The following is a 10,077-nucleotide window of genomic DNA, read 5'->3' on the forward strand; positions in this document are numbered from 1 at the left end:
TTTTTTGTGGTATGCGGGCCTCCCTCTGTTGTGGCCTCTCCCGTTGCGGAGCACAGGCTCCGGACGCGCAAGCCCAGCGGCCACGGCTCACGGGCCCAGCCGCTCCGCGGCATGTGGGATCCTCCCAGACCCGGGCGCGAACCCGATTCTCCTGCATCGGCAGGCGGACGCGCAACCACTGCGCCACCAGGGAAGCCCCTTGTCATTTTATTATTTCTTTAAATTGCCTTTCCATAGTTTTTGTCCATTTATTTATTGCATCATTTATTTATTTCTTATTAATTTGCTGAAATTCCTTATATATTCTAGATAATAATCCCTTGGTTATGTCTTTTTCCCAGGATGTCATTTGCATTTATCTTTGTTTTGTTAAAGTTGTACAGATGTTTGAAAAAAAAAAAAATCGTCTGGCAGTCACTTTCTTCATGACCTCTAGAGATTTTCTTTCTTCTTTAAAAAGGCCTTCCTAACCTAAAGATTATACAAATATTCTCCCACATTTTTAATATTTTTGTTTTATTTTTTATACTTAGTTCTACCTAAATGTGTTTTATAAATCTTTATTCTTTATGTTTTATACATCTTTATTAATCTTTTTTCCAGATGCATAGCCAATTATCCCAACATCATTCATTTCAGCATGAAGTGCTACCTTTACTTATATTAAATACCTCTGTATTCACGGTCTCTTTCTAGATCTATTTCTATTCGTGGACCAATATCACACTGTATCAATTACTATGCTATGTTTTGATATCTAGTAGGGCAAATCTTGTTCTTATTCTAAAAAAAATTTTTTTTGCTGTTTTCTTATATTTTCTCTTTCAGATGAATATTGAGATCAAACTTTCATCTTCTAAAAATTCCTGTGGGACTTTTAGATTGGATTCCTTCAATTTGTAGATTAATTTGGAGAGAATGGACATATTTTCAACAACAAAAATTTCCACCATCCATTCTATAAATATATATTAAGTACCTAAGCACCTTCTTTGTGCCAGTCATTGTTCTAGCACTTGACATACATCAGTGAACAAAACAAAGAATCCTGTTTTTGTGGAGCTTACCTTTTGTAAGTAAAGGCAGACAATAAACAATAAAATAATAAATAAGTTAATATAAATTATGTTGGAAAGTGAACGCTGTGGAAAAAGCTAGATAAGAGTGAGCAGAAATATGAGGGTGAGAGGAGGTGGCAGGCTTATAGAAAAGGTGAGATAGAGCAAAAACTTGGAAAAGGGAGTTGGCCAAGGGGTTGTCTGGAGGAAGAGTGTTTCAACCAGAAGGAATAATGACAACAAAGACTCTGTTTAAGTAACAGCAAGAAGGACGCACTAGCTGGAGCAGCAAGGTCAGGAGCTGAGTGGCAGGAGACAGAAGGTCAGGGAGGGTGTGGGCAGGGTATGTAGGTAGGGTCTAAAAGGCTACCGTAAGGACCCTGGCTTTTACTCTAAGTGAAAATGGGGGCCACTGTAAATCCATCTATGAACATGCCTATATTTTGGCATTTATTCAGGTCACCTTTTTGTCTATCAATAAAGTCTTATAGTTTTCTTTATATAGGTTTTGTGTGTTTCTTTTTATGTTTACTCATATAGTTTAAGATTTTGTTCCTAATGTGAATGGAATCTTTCTTCTATTATATTTTATAATTGGCAATTGCTATTAAGAAAACTATTGATCATGAAGAGATTAGTGGTAGGATGGGAATAAAACACAGACCTACTAGAGCATGGACTTGAGGACATGGGGAGGGGGAAGGGAGGGAGGAGATATGGGAACATATGTATATGTATAACTGATTCACTTTGTTGTAAAGGAGAAACTAACACACTATTGTAAAACAGTTATACTCCAATAAAAAAGAAAAAAAAACTAGGAATAAATGTTAAATATAAAATTCAAAAAAAAAAAGAAAAGTATTGATTTTTTGTATATTGATTATATATCTAGAGGTCCCTTAATTTCCATGAGGAGGTTATCAACTTTACCCCCAGCTTGGGTGGTTTTTGTTATCTGACTCTGTCTTGTGCTCTTAACAGCTCCCTCCCCATACACTGGTGCCTTAAAAGGCTCTTAAAATGTACCACAGTCTCAGGGACTTCCGAGGTTTTGTGTCCAAAATCTGCTCCAATACACTCATTAGGATTTTTTTTTAAATCCACTATTTTTTTAAAAAAGCAAAAAGAGGGGCTTCCCTGGTGGCTCAGTGGTTAAGAATCCGCCTGCCAATGCAAGGGACACGGGTTCGATCCCTGGCCCAGGAAGATCCCACATGCCACGGAGCAACTAAGCCCGTGTGCCACAACTACTGAGCCTGCGCTCTAGAGCCCGCGAGCCACAACTACTGAGCCCATGTGCCACAACTACTGAAGCCCACGCACCTAGAGCCCGTGCTCCGCAGCAAGAGAAGCCACGACAATGAGAAGCCTGCGCACCGCAACAAAGAGTAGCCCCTGCTCGCCACAACTAGAGAAAGCCTGTGCGCAGCAATGAAGATCCAACACAGCCAAAAATTAATTAATTAATTAATTTTTTAAAATAAAAAAAATCAAAAAGAAAACTATTGGCAAAGATGTGGAGAAATTAGAATCCTTGTGGGAATGTAAAATGATACAGCTGCTTATGGAAAACAGTATGGTGGTTCCTCATAAAATTAAAAGTAGAATTAGCATACTATCCAGCAATTCTACTTCTGGGTATATACCCAAAAGAAATGAAAGCAGGGACTTGGAAGAGATATTTGTATACTCACGTTCATGGCAGCATTATACACAATAGCTAAGGAGCGGAAGCAACCCAAATGTCCATTGACAGATAGCTAAATAAAATGTGATATATATATATATATAGATAGATAGATAGAGATATAGATATATACAACAAAATATTATTCATCCTTAAAAAGGAAGGAAATTATGACATGCTACAACATAGATGAACCTTAGGAACATTATGTTAAGTGAAATAAGTCTGTTATAGAAAGATAAATACTGTATGATTCTACTTATCTGAGGCACCTAGAGTAGTCAAATTCATAGAGACAGAAAGAAGAATGGTGGTTGCCATCCCAGGGGCTGGGAGTTGGGAGAAAGGGGAGCTATTGTTCAACAGATACAGAGTTTCAGTTTTTGGGGTCTAAAAAAAAAATATTTATTTATTTTTGGCCGCGTTGGGTCTTCATTGCTGCGCGCAGGCTTTCTCTAGTTGCGGTGAGCAGGAGCTACTCTTTGTTGCGGTGCGCAGGCTTCTCATTTTGGTGGCTTTTCTTGTTGTGGAGCACGGGCTCTAGGTGAGTGGGCTTAAGTAGTTGTGGCACGCAGGCTCAGTAGTTGTGGCGCACGGGCTTAGGTGTTCCGGGGCATGTGGGATCTTCCTAGACCAGGGCTCGAACCCACGTTCCCTGCATTGGCAGGCGGATTCTTAACAACTGCGCCACCAGGAAGTCCTAGAGTTTCAGTTTTAAAGATGAAAAGAGTTCTGGAGCCGGTTGGTGGTGATTGTTACCTAACAATGTGAATGTACTTAATGCCACTGAACTGAACTGTACACTTAAAAATGGTTAAGGTGGTAATGTTGTGTGTATTTTGCCATAATTAAAAGATTTCTTTAAAAAATTCTGTTGCCTGTTGCTAGTCTTTTAATTCTATGAGGCCCACTCTGATCGCCGGCCTAGTGCTTTGAACTCAACCTTCCCGACTGAACTTTGTCTGAGCCTGGAACTCCTTGAGTACCTCAACATTCACCTTTACCCAGACTAAGGTTCCCCTTTTCTTGGAGCTCTCTTGTCAGTCCACTTTTTAAAAATTCAATCCTGTTTCTAAGACTCCCAGTTTGGGTCCTGTTTTTGGACCCCCGTGAAGAAAGATCTGAGAAATAAAGCACACAATTCTAGAATACAGACTATCTTTACTGCAGGCATAACTCTAAACTTAATGATGTTCAATATATATTAAAAGCTTGGGAAACAATATTTATGGAGAATTGCTTGAAGGATATACACCTTATCCACTTCTTGGGATCAGTTAGTTTGTTTGCTTGTTTTTTTGTTTTCTAAGCCAAGGCTCAACAGATGAGCTCTAGAAACTTTGTGAATCTTCTAAAATTGTCTATACCTGTGCATTTTTTCTGGGGAGGGGTCCTAAGCTTTTAAAAGATTCTTAATACGCTTTGTTAGTTAAAAAAAAGAAGAGCTGAGAATCTTTCTCTATGTACTCTAAAACTTGTTGCTCCTTGGATTGAGACAGATCATCAAAGCCTTACCTCAATCAAATTGTTCTGCCCCAAGCTCAGAATGGCTTTTACTGAACAATGCTTTGGCACTATGCCAACAGCCTACATTAAAGGACATTAAACGAAAACAGCTTCAGCCCTAAAAATGTGTTTAGGTAAATACTACAGATTCCGATAAAGACAAAGAGAGCAAGACAAAGATGGGCATAGATCTGCCTGGATATCTCAAGATCTTAACCAGATAGGATGTCTGTAAAGACACAAATGTACTGATGTCACCATGAGACAAGAACAGATTATGAACAGGCCAAGAAGGGTAAAATTCCCTATGGAAGAATTACGGTCAAATCGAACACCAGTACTAAAAGGTCCTTCCTTCATAAACTCAAGCATGGGATTTGGAGAGCCACCAGTGCAGACATTAATGGCAATATGTGGGTAAATTTATATAACATCTTGCATATACAGAGTATACATAAGTTTAAAAAGAGTTTAAACTACATAAGGTTTCATGTGAAATTTTTAACAAGTCTCCCTTCTCAATCTCAGGTTAATTCTCTTTTATATAACCCTCATATTCTTCTATTTAGCTAAAATCCATCCAACCATCCTTCAAAGCTCAGCTTTTAAAATTATAACAACAAATGCAGTTCAAGTGGAACTGATTTTATTTTACTAAACCAAAAGCAACCTCCTCTCCTCTTCAAACACACACGCTCTTTGGAAATCCCATCACTCTTTCATTGTTTTTCAAATTTTTTAAAAGCATGTATGTGCACAACGAACTACGAGAGGTTTTCCTTCTGTTGGCGAGAACCCTCCCACACAACAATCAATAGTTATTTGGTTGGAATTATGTGAAGAGTTTAGTTCCAGACCTTGGTAGAAAGTCCAAGCTTTCTCCAAAATAGCCATAGCAGAAACTAATATTAATATGATAAATTATCATACTAAGTATGCAAAGTATATGGCCTGGGATTGAAGAAATTAGCTATTAAGTTGGACCTCTACAAGAGAAACAAGTTCAACAAGACCCTTTTGGTCATCTTACCTTAAGCTCACATGGAAAAAGGAAGAATGTCAGGAGGAGTATTCAAATCATGATTGATCTTATATAATATCAATAATCCCAATTAATTCAGTTAGCCCAGTGAAAATCTCTGTTGGACTATTCCTATTTCCCCTTGAAAGTTCACGGATGAGAAACACTCTCTCACATTTAGCTTTTCCTAAAGACACTTCCACCATGGTTATCATAGCAGACCTTTGGCTTTCTCTCTTAAATACCTTCAAAATTAAAGCACTTACCTGTCTACCTCAACTCTTTAGGTAGAACATCCCTCTCATTGCCCTCTAAAAAGAACACTGAAACATTACTCTCAAATGTGAATTAACACCGTCAGTGGTTATAACCAAAGACTTTCTATAATAATTTCAACTTTATAATTTTTTTCCTCCCACCTTTGCAGCAAAAAGAGTCTCAAGCCAGGTCAGAGGGAAGTCAAGTCTGAGTCTTGCACTAAGAAGTTTCTTGGAAATCCAAAACTGTAAGAAACTTCTTGGTGAGCTTCAGTTCAATCCTATGAATGCTCTGAGAGTACAAGCTGTCAATTTCCTGGCTTTGTGGGTAGAACATGGTACAGTATAGTACTAAGCAAATACTATTATTGATTGTTGAAGTTGGGATATCTCAGCAGATATGAACTGAGCACTTACCTGAAATAAAAGGTTTATGTATTTCATCTCAGAGAAACATCACCTAAGAATAAAACAAAAACTCCTTGTCAGTTAGCTCAGGCCCTGCTGATATAATAATATAACAATTTATCAAAATTTACTGTGTGCTGGACACTTTACTACATGCTTTATGTAGATCATCTTGTTCAATTTTCACTAAAATCTGGGCCTAAAAAGAGGATATTATTCTTTTTCACAGATGAAAAACCTGAGGCTTAAGAAGGTTAAGTGACTTGCTCAGGGTCATACAATCAAAGAGTGGTGGAGTCACAGTGATAGAGATTTGAATCCCTGTTTGCCTGACTCCTCTTGACCATGATTCTGTAATATCCCTCTTATAGATTTGGCCCCAGATGAAGAGGTGCTTGTCAAGTGGGCATCTATGGCAGTAACTGAGAACTATGGTCAAATACATGATTAAGAAGAAGTATAATTTAAAGCCTTGAATGCTCAGATGCTACTCTTTGGTAGATCTGGCACTGAGCTCAGGATGAAATCCACTATTCTACTATGTCCACACATTTCATCATCCATTATTTCGTGAAGCCTTAGGAGTTCTAAAATGGGATAGGAGAAAAAGGAATTGGTAGTCAGAGCTTAAAGTCCTAAAAATGTGACTGCAGAAGCCCTACTGGTATGTGTTTTGTAATCTGGACTCTTGTGTAAAATTTTATCTGAATAGATGGCTTTGCTAATTTAAAATAATAAAACCTTGGTTCCACAAGGGGAGTTTTAAAAAAATCTCGACACCCAGCATGCATCCCAGACCAACTAGATCAAGTTTATGCGAGTTGCAATTTTCAGTGTCAGGTGATTCTAATATATCGCCAAAGCTGGGAACTACTGCAATAACCTGATCGGCGCTTCCTCATTTGAGATAAAAGGAGAATAAGACCCAAAGAACTTAAAGGAGATCAGGACCAGAACCAGTATCTCTTGACTGCTAGCTCACCATGCTGTATTGTTCGCTCTCCTCAATCCGGAATGAACCAACTGTTCCTCTAAGGTATAGAGCGCACAAACCAAAATTATTATGTAACTTCATATTATCAGAGCTCTCTGTACCTTTAAAGAGTACTTCATATACATTCTCTCTTTAGATTCTTATACAGGGGAAGTAGGCAGGGCAAAACTTACATGTTTTAGAAATAAGGAAATCAAAGGTCAATTAAGTCAGCTCACAGTAGCTTAAAGATAGAGGCAGAATTTAAATCTTTATATTCTAACTCCTGGATTAAGTAAATTAAATTTGGCAAGTGTTTATTGAGTGCTTAGTATGTGTTAGTTAAGACATGGTCAAAGATGCAAAAAATTAATAAGACATCATCCATGCCCTCAATTAGTGTACAATCTTCTTGGAAAGACAGAGACAACTAAAATACTGCACTACCTTCACAGCAAGATCTTCTTTGACCTGCCTCCTAGAGTAATGGAAATAAAAACAAAAATAAACAAATGGGAAGATGGTTTTTTGGGGACCCTAGTCCGCCATCTCCTTGGTCTGCCGGCTTTCTGAATAAAGTTGTATTCCTTGCCTCAACACCTTGTCTCCAATTTATTGGCCTGTTGTGTGGCGAGCAGAGTGAGCTTTGACTCGGTAACACACAGAGCAGTTCAATCCAAGCTTTTATTTCTAAACGTGGCCATGGCAAAGCAGCAAGTAAAGAAACTTCCAGGTAAAAGACCTACTGCTGAGGAGACCGTCAAGATGGTGGAGGAGTAAGACATGGAGATCACCTTCCTCCCCACAAATACAGCAGAAATACATCTACATGTGGAACAACTCCTACAGAACACCTACTGAATGCTGGCAGACCTCAGACTTCCCAAAAGGCAAGAAGCTCCCCACATACATGGGTAGGGCAAAAGAAAAAACAGAGACCAAAGAATAGGGATGGAACCTGCACCTTGGGGAGGGAACTGTGAAGGAGGAAAAGTTTACACACTATAGGAAGCCCTTTCACTGGCGGAGAAGGGGGTGGCGTGGGGGAAGTTTCGGAGTCACGGAGGAGAGGAACTGTGAAGGAGGAAAAGTTTACACACTATAGGAAGCCCTTTCACTGGCGGAGAAGGGGGTGGCGTGGGGGAAGTTTCGGAGTCACGGAGGAGAGCGCAGCAACAGGGGTGCAGAGGGCAAAGCGGAGAGATTCCCACACAGAGGATGGGTGCCGACCAGCACTCACCAGCCTGAGAGGCCTGTCTGCTCACCTGCTGGGGCGGGGGCTGGGAGCTGAGGCTCGGGCTTCGGAGGTCAGACCCCAGGGAGAGGACTGGAGTTGGCTGTGTAAACACAGCCTGAAGGGGGCTAGTGCACCACAGCTAGCCAGGAGGGAGACCGGGAAAAAGTCTGGACCTGCCTAAGAGGCAAGAGACCATTGTTTTGGGGAGTGCAAGGACAGGGGATTCAGAGCACTGCCTAAACGAGCTCCAGAGATGGGCGCGAGCTGCGGCTATCAGCACAGACACCAGAGACAGGCACGAAATGCTAAGGCTGCTGCTGCCGCCACCAAGAAGCCTGTGTGTGAGCACAGGTCACTATCCACGCCGACCCTCCCGGGAAGCCTGTGCAGCCCGCCACTGCCAGGGTCCCGTGATCCAGGGACAACTTTCCCGGGAGAACGCACGGCACACCTCAGGCTGTTGCAACATCACGCTGGCCTCTGCCTCTGCAGGCTCGTCCCGCATTCCGTACGCCTCCCTCCCCCTGCCTGAGTGAGCCAGAGCCCCCGAATCAGCTGCTACTTTAACCCCATCCTGCCTAAGCAAAGAACAGACGCCCTCAGGTGACCTACACACAGAGGCGGGGACAAATCCAAAGCTGAACCCCAGGAGCTGTGCAAACAAAGAGGAAGGGAAACCTCTCCCAGCAGCCTCAGGAGCAGTGGATTAAATCTCCACAATCAACTTGATGTACGCTGCAACTCTGGAATACCTGAATAGACAACGAATCATCCCAAAACTGAGGCAGTGGACTCTGGGAGCAACTGTAGACTTGGGGTTTGCTTTCTGCATCTAATTTGTTTCTGGTTTTATGTTTATTTTAGTTTAGTATTTACAGTTTATTATCATTGGTGGATTTGTTTATTGATTTGGTTGCTCTCTTCCTTATTTATTTTTATATATATATATATATATCTTTTCCTTTTTCTTTTTGTGTGTATGTGTATGCTTCTTTGTGTGATTTTGTCTGTATAGCTTTGCTTTTACCATTTGTCCTAGGGTTCTGTCTGCCCATTTTTTTTTTTTTTTTAGTATAGTTTTTACTGCTTGCTATCATTGGTGGATTTGTTTTTTGGTTTGGTTGTTCTCTCTTTCTTTTTTTAAAATTACTTTTTAATTTTTTTTACTTTAATAATTTAAAAAAATTTTTTATTTTAATAACTTTATTTTCTTCCTTCCTCCCTCCCTCCCTCTCTCTTTCTCTCTGTCCCTTTCTTTCCTTCCATCTTTCTTTCCTTCCTTTCTTCTTTCTTTCTTTCTTTCCCTTCCTTCCTTCCTTCCTTCTGGCCAGATGTCAGGCCTCAGCCTGTGAAGTGGGAGAGGCAAGTTCAGGACATTGGGCCACCAGAGACCTCCCAGCTCCACATACTATCAAATGGTGAAAGCTCTCTCAGAGATCTCCATCTCAACGCTAAGACCCAGCTCTACTCAACCACCAGAAAGCTACAGTGCTGGACACCCTATGCCAAACAATTAACAAGACAGGAACACAACCCTACCCATTAGCAGAGAGGCTGCCTAAAATCATAATAAGGTAGCAGACACCCCATAACACACCACAGGACACAGTCCTGTCCACCAGAAAGACAAGACCCAGCCTCATCCACCAGAAAGAAGACAGAGAAACACACAGCAGATGAAGGAGCAAAGTAAAAACCCACCACACCAAACAAATGAAAAGGAAATAGACAGTCCACCTGAAAAAGAAGTCACAGTAATGACAGTACAGTGACCGAAAATCTTGTAAACAGAATGGAGAAAATACAAGAAACGTTTAATAAGGACCTAGAAGAACTAAAGAGCAAACAAACAATGATGAACAACACAATAAATGAAATTAAAATTCTCTACAAGGAATCAATAGCAGAATAACTGAGGAAGAGGAAC

The 10,077-nt window shown here is 40.4% G+C and overlaps 1 protein-coding gene and 1 long non-coding RNA gene across 6 annotated transcripts in view; one reads left to right on the forward strand and one right to left on the reverse strand.

The window, feature by feature from the left end:
• The window catches only part of LOC102993308 (phospholipid-transporting ATPase FetA-like), a 99,144-nt gene extending 93,030 nt beyond the window's left edge, over positions 1-6,114 (reverse strand). For all 3 annotated transcript variants that reach the window (XM_055087101.1, XM_055087102.1, XM_028493835.1), the window contains exon 1: positions 5,950-6,114. The gene's annotated coding sequence lies outside the window, so the exon portion shown is untranslated. The remainder of the gene's footprint in view (positions 1-5,949) is intronic.
• LOC114486868 (uncharacterized) overlaps positions 1-9,804 on the forward strand; it is a 108,669-nt gene extending 98,865 nt beyond the window's left edge. For all 3 annotated transcript variants that reach the window (XR_008618208.1, XR_003681213.2, XR_003681214.2), the window contains 2 exons: positions 829-1,072; positions 9,482-9,804. This is a non-coding gene — a long non-coding RNA (uncharacterized lncRNA). The remainder of the gene's footprint in view (positions 1-828; positions 1,073-9,481) is intronic.
• Positions 9,805-10,077: the final 273 nt, after the last annotated feature.

Source organism: Physeter macrocephalus, chromosome 9 (assembly GCF_002837175.3).
Source record: "Physeter macrocephalus isolate SW-GA chromosome 9, ASM283717v5, whole genome shotgun sequence".
In the NCBI taxonomy this organism is placed as follows: Eukaryota; Metazoa; Chordata; class Mammalia; order Artiodactyla; family Physeteridae; genus Physeter; species Physeter macrocephalus.